This window comes from Cnephaeus nilssonii, assembly GCF_951640355.1.
Source record: "Cnephaeus nilssonii genome assembly, chromosome: 13".
In the NCBI taxonomy this organism is placed as follows: domain Eukaryota; kingdom Metazoa; phylum Chordata; class Mammalia; order Chiroptera; family Vespertilionidae; genus Cnephaeus; species Cnephaeus nilssonii.
In genome coordinates, this window is record NC_137084.1 from 39,312,911 (window position 1) to 39,325,497 (window position 12,587).

Here is a 12,587-nt window from a genome sequence, read left to right on the forward strand (position 1 = left end):
ACTAGAGTATTCCCCAGCATGCTGACACCCTCCAATAAATATCTGTGGAATAAATGCTAGAATTTTAAACATATCTTTGCTAACCCTCTGATCCATAGTAATTATGTGACCTATTTTGTTGAAAGGCACATCATCGTGATGGGTACAAGAGAGTAGAGGTAGTCAAATAGAGAAGGTCCCTAGATTTATCAGGATGAAAAGGTTGGAGTGATCTTCTAGATTGGGAAACTTTAGAGTATGAGTATCAGGTGTACAGAGAATTTTTCTTTAAAAGAAGAGAGCAGAAATGAGAAAAGAGAGTAAGTGGACGGGATGCATTCATTGGTTCATTTTATCAAACAAACATTTATTAACCCAGAAAGGCTTTTTTTGTTGTTGTTGTTTTGTTTTTTGAGAAATCTGGCAATTAAGAATATATAAAGAAAATAAAAACTTATGGAGGAGTTAGGATCCAATCTTTATTTAAATGGGATGGGAAGGATTGAGCATGTTTTCCTGTCCAAAACAAAGCATCCATGAAAGCAAGGTACTCAAGGTATTTGACTTGATATATGGAACACAACACCCAAGGGGAGGTGAGCAGGAGCAGGATTTAGAGTACAGTCAGCATTGCAAAGACATTCGGGACACTTCTTCCTTAGAGACCAGGAAAAGAACATAAGAATGGAATTACAGTCTTAATTGAAGGGGAAAATATGTGAGAAAGGTCTGACCATAAGACTTCTTCATTCTCTAGAATTAGAAGTGAGCTCACCAAATGTGAGAAGAGCCTCAACAATACTGTTTAGTATCATCTTTCCTACTGTCCTAGCCCGTCCCTATGCTTCAGGATTGTGGGTTCACAGCACCTTCTCAGACCTTTTCTTAATTATTTCTCTAACCCTACAGGCAAGCAAAGTGCCTGCATTTAGGAAATCAATAAGTGTGAGTCAATTAGGTTGAAAATTATAAAGATGTCATATCTGATTGTAAGGACAGAGGAGAAAGAAGACTCTAACATCACTCTCTTTGGGGCCTGAGACACTAGTAAGATGGGAATAGGGCGAGTGCATTGAGAGAACAAAAAGAAGAGGTTTGGAAAGAAGGTGGGTGCAATTTGGGATGCACTTATTTATATCCCACTGCATGGCCCCTGATGGTGAGAGCCACATCTCTGTCTGAGACTGGCGCTGAAGGGGATTCATTCCCTTGGGCCTCCAGGGAATGAACCTTCTTCTTCATTTGACTCAATGAGCCACACACACCCTCCAAGCACTTGGATGTCCCTGGTCCAAGGTCCAGTTCAGTTCCTTTCTGTCCTCAGAACAATGCCTTATGCTTCAACTGCAGCTTGGGAATTTACTACTAATCACTAGATACACAAGGACAAAAATGGACAAAACTGTGGGAAGGGAAAAATTATCCTCCTGCTATCTGACTTCAGAATACTTCAGGTAAAGTCCCAGAGTCTCACTATTCTGAAAGCAAATTAGAACATGGAGTGTAACTGGTTTCAGGAATGTCATGTCTAATGTGAGCACATACCCCATATAAATGAGCTCTATGAACCCCCACTGAAAGGTCTCATAGAAGAAGATATCATGTGAGTTCCTCTATCTGGCTTAAAACCTAAGTTTTTATGTTTTTTATAGAGGCCCGGTGCACGAGATTTGTGCACTGGGGGAGTGGAGTCCCTCAACCTGGCCTGCACCATCTCACAGTCTGGAAGCGGGAGCAGGCCTAAGCCATCAGTCAGACATCCTTAGTGCTGCTGCAGAGGTGGGAGAGGCTCCTGCCACTGCCGCTACATTCACCAGCCGTGATCCCTGCTTCTGGCTGAACATCTGGCCCCTGGTGGTAAGTGCGCATCATAGCGACCTGTCATTCCACTGTTCAGTCAATTTGCACATTACCCTTTTATTATATAGGACTAGCATTCCTGTTGCAGGAAGAATCCTGCAATAGGGCTTCCTGCTGCACTCTACCCCACCCCGCCTGTGTTCCTCCCTTCTCTGCCAGCCCGCCTACTTTTCTCCCTTCTCCACCAGCCCGCCTACTTTTCTCTCTTCTCTGCCAGCCCGCCTGCTCTCCTTCCTTCTCCCTCCGGCCCCGCCTTCGCTCCTCCCTTCTCAGCCCCGCCTGCGCTCTTCCCTTCTCCGCCAGCCCGCCTGCTTTTCTCCCTTCTCCGCCAGCCCGCCTCGCTGTCTTGATATGCAAATTACCCCCATCTTGGTTGGGGTAATTTGCATACTCACCCTGATTGGCTGGTGGGTGTGGCTTGGCTGGTGGGCGTGGTTTGGGCATAGCGAAGGTGCGGTCAATTTGCATATTTTTCTATTATTAGGTAGGATTGTTATATAGGATGTTAATTTCATTGAGAAATAACTTGTGCACAAACAAATGCACCCACTTAAGGTATACATTTGATGAATTTTGCCTGGTTGAAACCATCAAAACCTTGAAACCATTCCCACAGTTAAAATACAAAACACTTTCATCATGCCAAAGAATGCCTAGTGTGCTTTTGCCATTTCTGCCTCCCTCTGCCCATCCCCAGGCAACCACTGCTATGCTTTTTGTTGCAATAAATTTGTTAGTATTTCATAAAAATGGAATAATACACTCATGTATTATTTTATTGATGGCCTCTTTCACTTGGCATAATAATTTTTATATTCAACCAGCTTGCTGCATGTATAAGCGGTTATCTACTTTTATTGTTGAGTAGTATGTCATTATATAGCATATTTTATTTATTTGTTTACCTATTTAGGGAATGTCCAGTTTAAACAATTATAGGGTGAAGCTGCTATGAATATCTTCTCACAAATCTCTGATGGGCATATATTTTTCTTTTTCATCGGTAGATACCTGGAAGTGAAATATCTGAGTTGTATGGCAGGTGCATATTTAACTTTTTAAGAAATTGTCTAACACCAATTACAAATATTTTATTTCATTCTTTAGTTTGGCTTTTAATTTTCTTTTCTCTTCTTCTTCCTCTTTTTTTATTTTTTATTTATTTTTTTAGTTGTTGACACTATAAGAGATGTCCTCCATTTTCTACCTTTTTGCCAGTGCCGTGCCAGCACGGCCAAGGGTGAACCTGAGTGGGGGCAGTGAAGGATTTAGAAAAGACAGATAAGAGAATGAAAGCTGGGTCTCCGCGGGATGCTGCTTCTCTGATGGAGAGACAGCGATGGCACCCGCAAACCAAGTCTTTATTTTATAGCCAGATTCCATGAGGTAAAGTAAGGGCATGGTCAAGATGTTTACACTGTTCTAATCTACTCAATTACATGCACCTGAACTCTATCAAGCTCACATTACTTAGACATATGGGGCCACGTGTTCAGATCATAGGTTCAAGCTTACAACTATAGCTGTTGGCTATAATTGTGCTAGGAGAGCTCTGCCCTCCAAGCTAGGACTTGCACATGGCAATGAGAGGACTGTGCCCTCTCATTAGTCTGAGGCTTGAACCTGTCCAAACACTGTAGCTGCTCTCCACATTTGCCCACCTCCATCCAGGCCCCGACACCCCTCCCCTAGCCTTCACCACTCTGTTGTCTGTGTCCTAGGCTATGTATATATGTTCTTTGGCTACTCTGTGTACCTTATTTTATCCAGTCTTCCTCACTCCCATCCCCTCTGACCTCTGTCAGACTCTCCCATATATCCATGCCTCTGGTTCTATTTTGCTCATCTGTGTATTTTATTCATTGATTCCACAGAGTAGTGAGATCATATGGTATTTGTCTTTCCCTGACTGGGCTATTTAACTTAGCATATTAATCACCAGGTCCATCCATGATGTCCTAGGGGTAAGAGTTTCTTCTTTTTTTATAAGGGTATAGTACTCCATTGTATAATTGTACCACTACTTTTTTATCCACTCATCTACTGATGGACACTTGAGCTGTTTCCAAATCGTGACTATTATAAATATCACTGCCAGGAATATAGGATTGCATATATTCTTTCTAATTAGTGTTTTGGTATTCTTAGGATATATTCCCAGAAGTGGGATTGCTGTGTCAAAAGGCAGCTCCATTTTTAATTTTTTGAGGAAACTCCATACATTTTTGAGAGTAGCTGCGCCAACAGTACACAAGGGTTCCCTTTTCTCCACATCCTCGCCAACACTTGTTTGTTTATTTATCGACTAGAGGCCCAGTGCATGAAATTTATGCATGGGCAGGGGGAAGAGGTTTCCTCAGTCCAGCTTGCACCCTCTCCAATTCAGGACCCCTCGGTGGATGTCCAACTGCCAGTTTAGGCCTGATCCCGAGTCAGACATCCCTCTCACAATCTGGAACCACTGGCTCCTAACTGCCCCCTCCCTGCCAGCCTGATCACCCCTAACTGCCTCTGCCTGCTGGCCTGGTCGCCCCTAACTGACCCCCACCACGCCGGCCTGGTTGCCCCTTACTGCCTCCTCTGCTGGACTGGTCACATCTCACTGCCCCCTGTGCCGGCCTGGTTGCCCCTTACTGCCTCCTCTGCTGGACTGGTCACATCTCACTGCCCCCTGTGCCAGCCTGGTTGCCCCCAATTGCCCCCCTGCCAGCCTTGTTGCCCCCAACTACCCCTGCCTGCCAGCCTGGTCACCCCCATCTGCCACTCTGCCAGCCTGGTCGCCCCCAAGTGCCCCCCCTGCCGGCCTGGTTGCCCCACGCAGCCTGCTGTTCGATAGTTACTGTGACAGCATCCCAGACAATTTCCATATTTCTCCATTATTATTATAGATGATAAATTCTGGAATGTATGAGGTGATATTTCATTGTAGTTTTAATTTGCATCTCTCTCATGATTGGTGTTTTTGAGCCTTTTTTCATATATCTATTGATCATCTTTATGTCTTCTTTAGAGAAGTGTCTATTTAGGTCCTTTACCCATTTTTCAATTTGATTATTTGTCTTCCTGGTGTTGAGTAGTATAAGTTTTTTATATATTTCAGAAATTAACATCTTATCTGATGTATATGTTTTCCCATACAGTGGGTTCCCTTTTCATTTTGTTGATGTTTGTGTGTGTGTGTGTGTGTGTGTGTGTGTGTATTTTGCGACTTTTTTTTTTCTGTGCAGAAGCTTTTTAGTTTGATATAATCCCATTTGTTTATTTTTTCCTTTGTTTCCCTTGTCCTAGAAGATATATTGGTAAAAATATTACTACTCAAGATGTCTGAGATTTTATTGCCTGTTTTCTTCTAAGAGTTTTATGGCTTGGTGACTTACATTTAAGTCTTTTATCCATTTTGAGTTCATTCTTATGTATGGCATATGTTGGTGGTCTAGTGTCATTGTTTTGCATGTACCTGTCCAATTTTCAACACCTTTTATAGTATATTAAAGAGACTGTTTTTATTCCATTACATGCTCTTACTTCCTTTGTTGAATATTAATTGACCAAAAAGGCTTGAGTTGCTTTCTGGGTTCTCTGTTCTTTCCACTGATCTATATGCATATTCTTATATTAGTACCAGCCTGTTTTGGTTACATTGGATTTGCAGTATAGTTTGATATCTGCTATTGTGATTTCTGAAGATTGCTGACGCTATTCAAGGACTTTTTAAATTTTTGGAATATTTGTTCTAGATGTATGGAATATGGCACTGGTATTTTAATGGGAACTGTGTCTAATCTATAGATTGCTTTGGGTAGTATGAACATTTTAATGATGTTAATTCTTCCTATCCATGAACACGGTATATGCTTCCACTTTTTTGTATCTTTCTCCATTTCTTTCTTCAATATCCTATAGTTTTCTGAGGATAGCACTTTTACCTCCTTGGGTAAGTTTATTCCTAGGTATCTTATTTTTTTTTTGTCTGTTTGTTTGTTATTACAATTTCATTAGTTGTTATCAGTCTATTCAAGTTTATTTTTCCTGATTCAGTTTTTGAATATCGTATGTGTACAGGAATTTGTCCATTTCACTCAGGCTGTCCAAGTTGTGGGCATGTAGTTGTTCATAGTATTTTCTTACAATCCTTTCTATTTCTGTCACTTTTCCTCTTTGATTTATGATTTTATTTATTTGGGTCCTCTCTCTTTGTTTCTTGATGAGTCTGGCTAATGGTTCATCAAAATTGTTTATCTTTTCAAAGAACTAGCTCTTGGTTTCACAGATTTTTGTTTTGTTGTATTGTTTAGTCTCTGTGTCATTTATTTCCACTCTGATGTTATTATTTCTCCGCTTTTACTTACTCTTGGCTTTGATTGTTGTTCTTTTCTACTTCTTTTGGGTATAAGCATGAGAATGTTTATTTGAGATTTTACTTGCTTCTCGAGGTAGGCCTGTAATGCTATGAACTTCCCCCTCAGGACTATTTTAGCTGTGTCCGATAGATTTGTGTTTGTTGTGTATTCATTTGTTGCCAGGTAATTATTTTTCTTCCTTGATCTAATTGGTAATCCATTCATTGCCTAACAACATGCTATTTAGCCTCCATGTGTTTGAATATTTTTAACATTTTTTTAATTGTGTTTTTACTGATTTTTAGAGAGAGAGGGAGGTAGAGGGATATAGGCATAGACACATCATGGATCAGCTACCTTCTGCATGCCTCCTCCTGGGGATCAAGTCCGCATCCCTGGAATCAAACTTGTGACTTCCTGGATTAAGTGCCAACACTCAACCATTGAGCCATACAGGTCGGGCTGACGTTTTTATTGTAGTTGATTTCTAGTTTCATGCCATTGTGATCCACAAAGATAATTGATATGATTTTAATCTTCTTGAATTTTTTAAGACTTATTTGTCTTCTAACATGGCCTATTTTTGAGAATGTTTCATGTACCCTTGAAAATTATATATATTCTGCTGCTTTGGAATGAAATGTTCTATAAATATCAAGTAAGTCCATCTGATATATTGTGTCAATTAAGGTGTCTGTTGCCTTTTTTATTTTTTTGTCTGGAAGATCTAGCCAGTGATGTAAGAGGGTTGTTAAAATCTCCTACTATGATTGTATTGATGTCAATCTCTCCCTTAAAGCCCACCAAGAGTTTTTATATATATATATTTAGGTGCTCCTATATTGGGTGCATATATGTTTATGAGGGTTACATTTTCTTAGTGAATTGATCCCTTTAGTATTTTATAGTTACAGTCTTTGTCTCTTTAAAAATATATATTTTTATTGATTTCAGAGAGGAACGGAGATGGAGAGAGAAATAGAAACATCAATAATGAAAGACATCATTGATGCCCTCCTGCATGGCCCCTACTTGGGATTGAGCCTGCAACCTGTGCATATGCCTTGACTGGGAATCGAACCGTGACCTCCTGGTTCATAGGTCGATACTTAACCACTGAACTATGCCAGCTGGGCTCCCCCTGTTTTAAATTGCATGAGAATTTCACAATGATAACACAGGAAATAGATTTTTTTTAAATCAGGTAAGCCAAACAAAAAACATAAAAATAAAAACCCATCTGAACCACCATCTTGAGATAATCGATGTTAAATCGGCTGTACATCCTTTCTATGAAATTTTTTTTCTTGTGAGATCTTTTTAAAATGAAAGTGGGATCAGTCTATATTTGGTCTTCAGGATCCTTTTCCACTGAACAGCAGATGGCAAGCCTCTTTCTGAGCAGGTGATAGGGCAGGTGTCTGTGGTGCCACTGATCCAAGGGGTCCTGCGCTCTCATCCCCAAATCCCAGCAATCTGAACACTGTGAAGAACTTCTCTGTGCATACATATTTACATGTATGTCCAGCTGTCTACATGGAGTAGGTTGGGGTTAAGGGAGCGAACTTAGAAAGAGCTTCTGTGTGCCAAAGCATTGTGTGTGATGGGGTTTCATTCTCAAGGCTCAATAGGTGCTGGAGCCTGGACAGCTGCCCAGGGAGCCAAGGAAAAGAAAGGTCTCTGGTCTTCACCCCAGCTCCTTGCAAGAACACTTATTTGTGCCTTGATTTTTCTATTAGTCAAAAGGCTCAGGTCGAGAAAGACCTCACCCTAAGCACTTCCCTTCCATAACCTCGCTGGGGTGGCACTCTGACTTCCCCAAGGAGCAAGGGCTGAGAGTGGCCAAACCTCTTTTCTGAAAGGGTAGAGGTTCGCATCTGGTGTGTGATGAGCCCTGGCCACATGCTAGGGTGGGTCAGCACAAAACAGCATCCCCTAGAGCCCCTCCAGTCCAGGGTATGCCAAGCTGCCTCACACCTCCAGGGCCTTTGCATGTGCTGTGTACTCTGCCTAGAAGGCTCTGTCCTACATGCCTCCTTTGTCACTTCTCTTTCCTTATTGCAATTTCAAAACACAGCTTATCTATCCCTTCCTCCAGGAAGCCTTCCTGACTCCTTGGTCAAAGTCAAATGTCCCTCTTCTGTACTCCCCAGTCACTGGCTATCGAAGTTATCTATTCACCTGTTGGGTCTCCCCTACTTAACTCAGCTCTTGCAGGGTCAAGCCCATGTCTGGCTCCCAGCTGCAACTCCATAACCCAACAAGGAGCCTGGTACACAGGCACCAAAGAAATGTTTGCTGTATAAAGGTCCCATTGAGTGTCACCACCAGGGCCTTCTTAGGAGATCCATCTGGAGTCAATAGAGCGCTATTCCACTGTGTGACCTTGGATATGACCTCTATTCCTGTGCCTCCCAAAGAGCCTCACTTTACCCAGACAACCTCCACAGTCCCTGCCAGCTCTGCTGCTCTTCTTCCATAATACTCCTCTCTCACCACCATGCCTAGGCCTACTCGCATGGGGCAGGTGACAGGAAGGATGGTGCTCACAGCTCTCCATTCCCGGCCCTTTCTTTTCTGCCCAGGCCTAGCTAAGCCCCCAGACACACTCCCACCAACTGCATTCCCACTGTCAGCAGGCTCTCAGCCCTCAGGTCTGCTGCTCTTGCTCAAGACCAGAAGCCAGCAGTGGGCCTGAGCACCCAGGCCAAGAACCAAGAGGCCCAGAGGGTCTGTATCCAGGAGGCTGGGGGCCCCACCCCAGGATATGTTTACAACTTTGAATAAAATAGCAACTCCCAAGACTATTTTGGAAACCTATTTGCAGTTTGGATCTCTCCCTGGTTTATTCCAAGTGACTGTGCCCCACAGGTAAATGCAAGGCACTGTGGGTCTGAAGCTCCATGTAATCTCCCTGTCAAAGTCAGATCCTCTCTCACTGCTCACCCAGCAGCCCTGGGGCCAATGCCTTGGATCCAAGTTTCCCTAACCATCTGCAGCCCAGGAGTTGGCACCACCCCATTTTGGGCGTAAACCAAGGCTCTGCAGCCTTGAACAAGTCACCTCTCCAGGTCTGGGTCTTCTCATCTGTGTCATGGGTGAGAAGGACCCCACCTGAATTAACTGAGGACAGGCAAGCACAGACAGGTTCCATGTGTGTGTGGAAAGTTCACAGAACATGGAATGAGATCATCAGAAAGGGATGATCAGAAGTCCAGGCCATTTGTAAGTGAGAAGTCTGAAGCTCAGAGAGGAAAGTGATGTGCTCAAGGTCATACCTTCAGGCAGCAACTGAGAGAGGACAGGAGCCCATGTGCTTCCTGCCATTGGTAAGTAGGATACTCCTGAGTAACTGCCAGGGAGGAAGGAGGGAAGAGTGCCAAGGACCCAGGAAAACAATGAATTACATGTGGGGCTTATGCAACTGCGGATGGGTCACAGTCAGCACTGCCTGTATGTGCAGCACCCTGATTGTCATAAATGGCCCGGAGCTGCAGACACAGTGGAACAAATTGCCATTGACTGCTCCAAGAGAGGGATTAGTGACTATACGCAGCTCAAGGGGACAGACTCATTACTTAATGCCAGTCTCCTGTTGTCATGTGGGCCCTGGCATTCAACTTCTGGTGAACCGGTGGAGAGGGCACAGGGGCGCCGCCAACACACACACACACACACACACACACACACACACACACACACACACAGCATTCCTTCCACCTGACCATGTGGATGGAGTCCCCCTCTCAGAGTGGAGATACGTCAGCTCCCTGCGGAGAGGAGGGGGGATGAAATGGAGCTGATGCCCAGAGAACTTTCTGTGACAGTACAGCCCCTGGCAGAGTACTGTATTGGAGCCCGTCTTTTCCTCACCCTCATTCTGCTGATGGGGAAACTAAGGCTCGAAGAGGTGAGGCAACTTGTCCAGGATGATCCTATATAATAAAAGGGTAATATGCAAATTGACCATTACTCCAACATACATGATGGCTGCCCCCATGTGGTCAAAGATGGCCGCCCCCATGTGGACACAAGATGGCCAGCAGGGGAGGGCAGTTGTGGCATTCAGGCCTACAGGGGAGGGCAGTTGGGGGCAACCAGGCCTGCAGGGGAGGGTAGCTGTGGGTGACCAGGCCTGCAGGGGAGGGCAGCTGGGGGTGACCAGGCCTGCAGGGGAAGGCCATTGGGGGCAACCAGGCTGGCAGGGGAGGACAGCTGGGGGAGACCAGGCCTGCAGGGGAGGGCAGTTTGGGGCATCCAGGCCAGCAGGGGAGCATAGTTAGAGGCGACCAGGCTGCCAGGGAGGACAGTTATGGATGACCGGGCCAGCAGGGGAGGGCAGTTGTGGGTAACCAGGCCTGCAGGGGAGGAACTTTAGGGGTGAGATCAGGCCGGCAGAGGAGGGCAATTGGGAGCGAGATCAGGCCAACAGGGTAGGGCAGTTGGGGGCAACCAGGCAGGTAGGCAGGCGAGCGGTTGGGAGCCAATAGTCCTGGTTTGTGAGAGAGATGTCTGACTGGCCATTGGACATCCCTCGAGAGTTCCCAGATTGGAGAGGGTGCAGACTGGGCCTCTAGTATAATCCTAATAGTTAACATCATGAAGTGTTAGCATTGATAGGCACCATTACTTCATTTAATCCTCACAACAACCTTATGAGGTGGATGCTATTACAGTGCCCATTTTACAGATAGGAAAGAGGCCCAGGGAAGTGAAGCAAAGTGTGCAAGGTAACAGAGCTTGACAATGTAAAGTCAGAAACTCCATACTGTTTTCCATAATGGCTGCACCAGTCTGCATTCCCACCAGCATTGTATTAGCGTTCCCTTTTCTCCACATCCTCATCAGCACTTGTTTGTTGATTTATTGATGGTAGCCATTCTGGCAGGTGTGAGGTGATACCTCATTGTAGTTTTAATTTGCATTTCTGATGATCAGTGACTGTGAGTAACTTTTCATATGTTTCTTTGCCATCTGTATGTCCACTTTGGAGAAGTGTCTATTAAGATCCCTTTCCCATTTTTTAATGGGATTGTTTCTCTTCCTTTTGGTAAGTTGTATAAGTCCCTTTTATATTTTCGATATTAACCCTTTATCAGATGTATCATTGTCAAATATGTTCTCCCATACAGTGGGCTCCCTTTTCATTTTGTTGATGGTTTCTTTTGCTGTGCGGAAGCTTTTTATTTTGATGTAGTCCCATTTATTTATTTTCTCCTTAGTTTCCTTTGCCTTAGGAGATGTATCCATAAGCATATTTCTATGAGAGATGTCTGAGTTTTTGCTGGCTATGGTTTCTTCTAGGATTTTTATGGTTTCCCAATTTACATGTATTTAATCCATTTTGAGTCTATTCTTGTGTATGGGGTAAGTTGGTGGTCTGGTTTCATTTTTTTGCATGTATCTTTCCCAACACCATTTAATGAAGAGATTCTCTTGACTCCATTATATGCTCTTGCCTTCTTTGTAAAATATTAATTGATCATAATGGCTTGGGTCAATTTCTGGGGTATCTTTTCTGTTCCATTGATTTATATGTCTGTTCTTGTGTCAGTACTGGGCTGTTTTGATTACGGTGGCGTTTTAGAATAACTTGAAATCTGGTATTGTTATCCCTCCAACTTTGTTTTTCTTTCTCAAGATTGCTGCAGCTATTTGGGGTCTTTTTTGTTTCATATAAATTTGGGGGGTATTTATTCTAGATCTGTGAAATATGCTGTTGGTATTTTGATAGGGATTGCAATGAATCTGTAGATTGTGTTTGGTAGTATGGACATTTTAATGATATTAATTCTATCAATCCATGAACATGGTATATTCTTCCACTTGTTTATATCTTTTTCTATCTCTCTTTTTTTAACATCCTTAGTTTTCCAAGTACAGGTATTTTGCCCCCTTGGTTAATCTTATTTTATTCCCAAGTATCTTAATTTTTTTTTTTCTGCAATGCAAATAGGATTGTTTGTTTAGTTTCTCTTTCTGAGAATTCATTATTGGTGTATAAAAAAGCCAACAATTTTGGGGTATTGATTTTGTATCCTGATACATTGCCAAATTAATTTATTAAATCTAGTAGTAGTTTTCTGGTGGAATATTTAGGGTTTTCTATGTACAATATCATGTTGTCTGTGAATAATGAGAGTTTTACTTCCTCCTTTCTACTTTAGATGCCTTTTATTTCTTTTTCTTGTCTGATTGTTGTGGCTAGCACTTCCAGTACTATATTGAATAAGAGTGGTGAAAGCGAACATGTCTGTCTTGTTTCTGTTCTTAGGGAAAATAGTTTTACTTCTTTCCCATTGAATGTGACTTTTTCTGTAAATTTGTGACATATGGTCTTTATAATGTTGAGTTATGCTCCCTCTATTCCCACTTTGCTAAGAGGTGTTTTTTTTTTCTTTCCTATTT

The 12,587-nt window shown here is 43.0% G+C and overlaps 1 protein-coding gene and 1 pseudogene across 2 annotated transcripts in view; one reads left to right on the forward strand and one right to left on the reverse strand.

Annotated features, from left to right (window-relative positions):
* Window positions 1-12,587, reverse strand: part of LOC307110095 (proteasome subunit alpha type-1-like) — a 152,488-nt pseudogene that overhangs the window by 41,697 nt on the left and 98,204 nt on the right. The gene's annotated exons all lie outside the window — the stretch shown is intronic.
* Window positions 1-12,587, forward strand: part of LOC307110281 (interferon-induced very large GTPase 1-like) — a 37,729-nt gene that overhangs the window by 5,771 nt on the left and 19,371 nt on the right. Inside the window, exon 3 of the mRNA XM_079789329.1 lies at window positions 1,632-1,836. The gene's annotated coding sequence lies outside the window, so the exon portion shown is untranslated. The remainder of the gene's footprint in view (window positions 1-1,631; window positions 1,837-12,587) is intronic.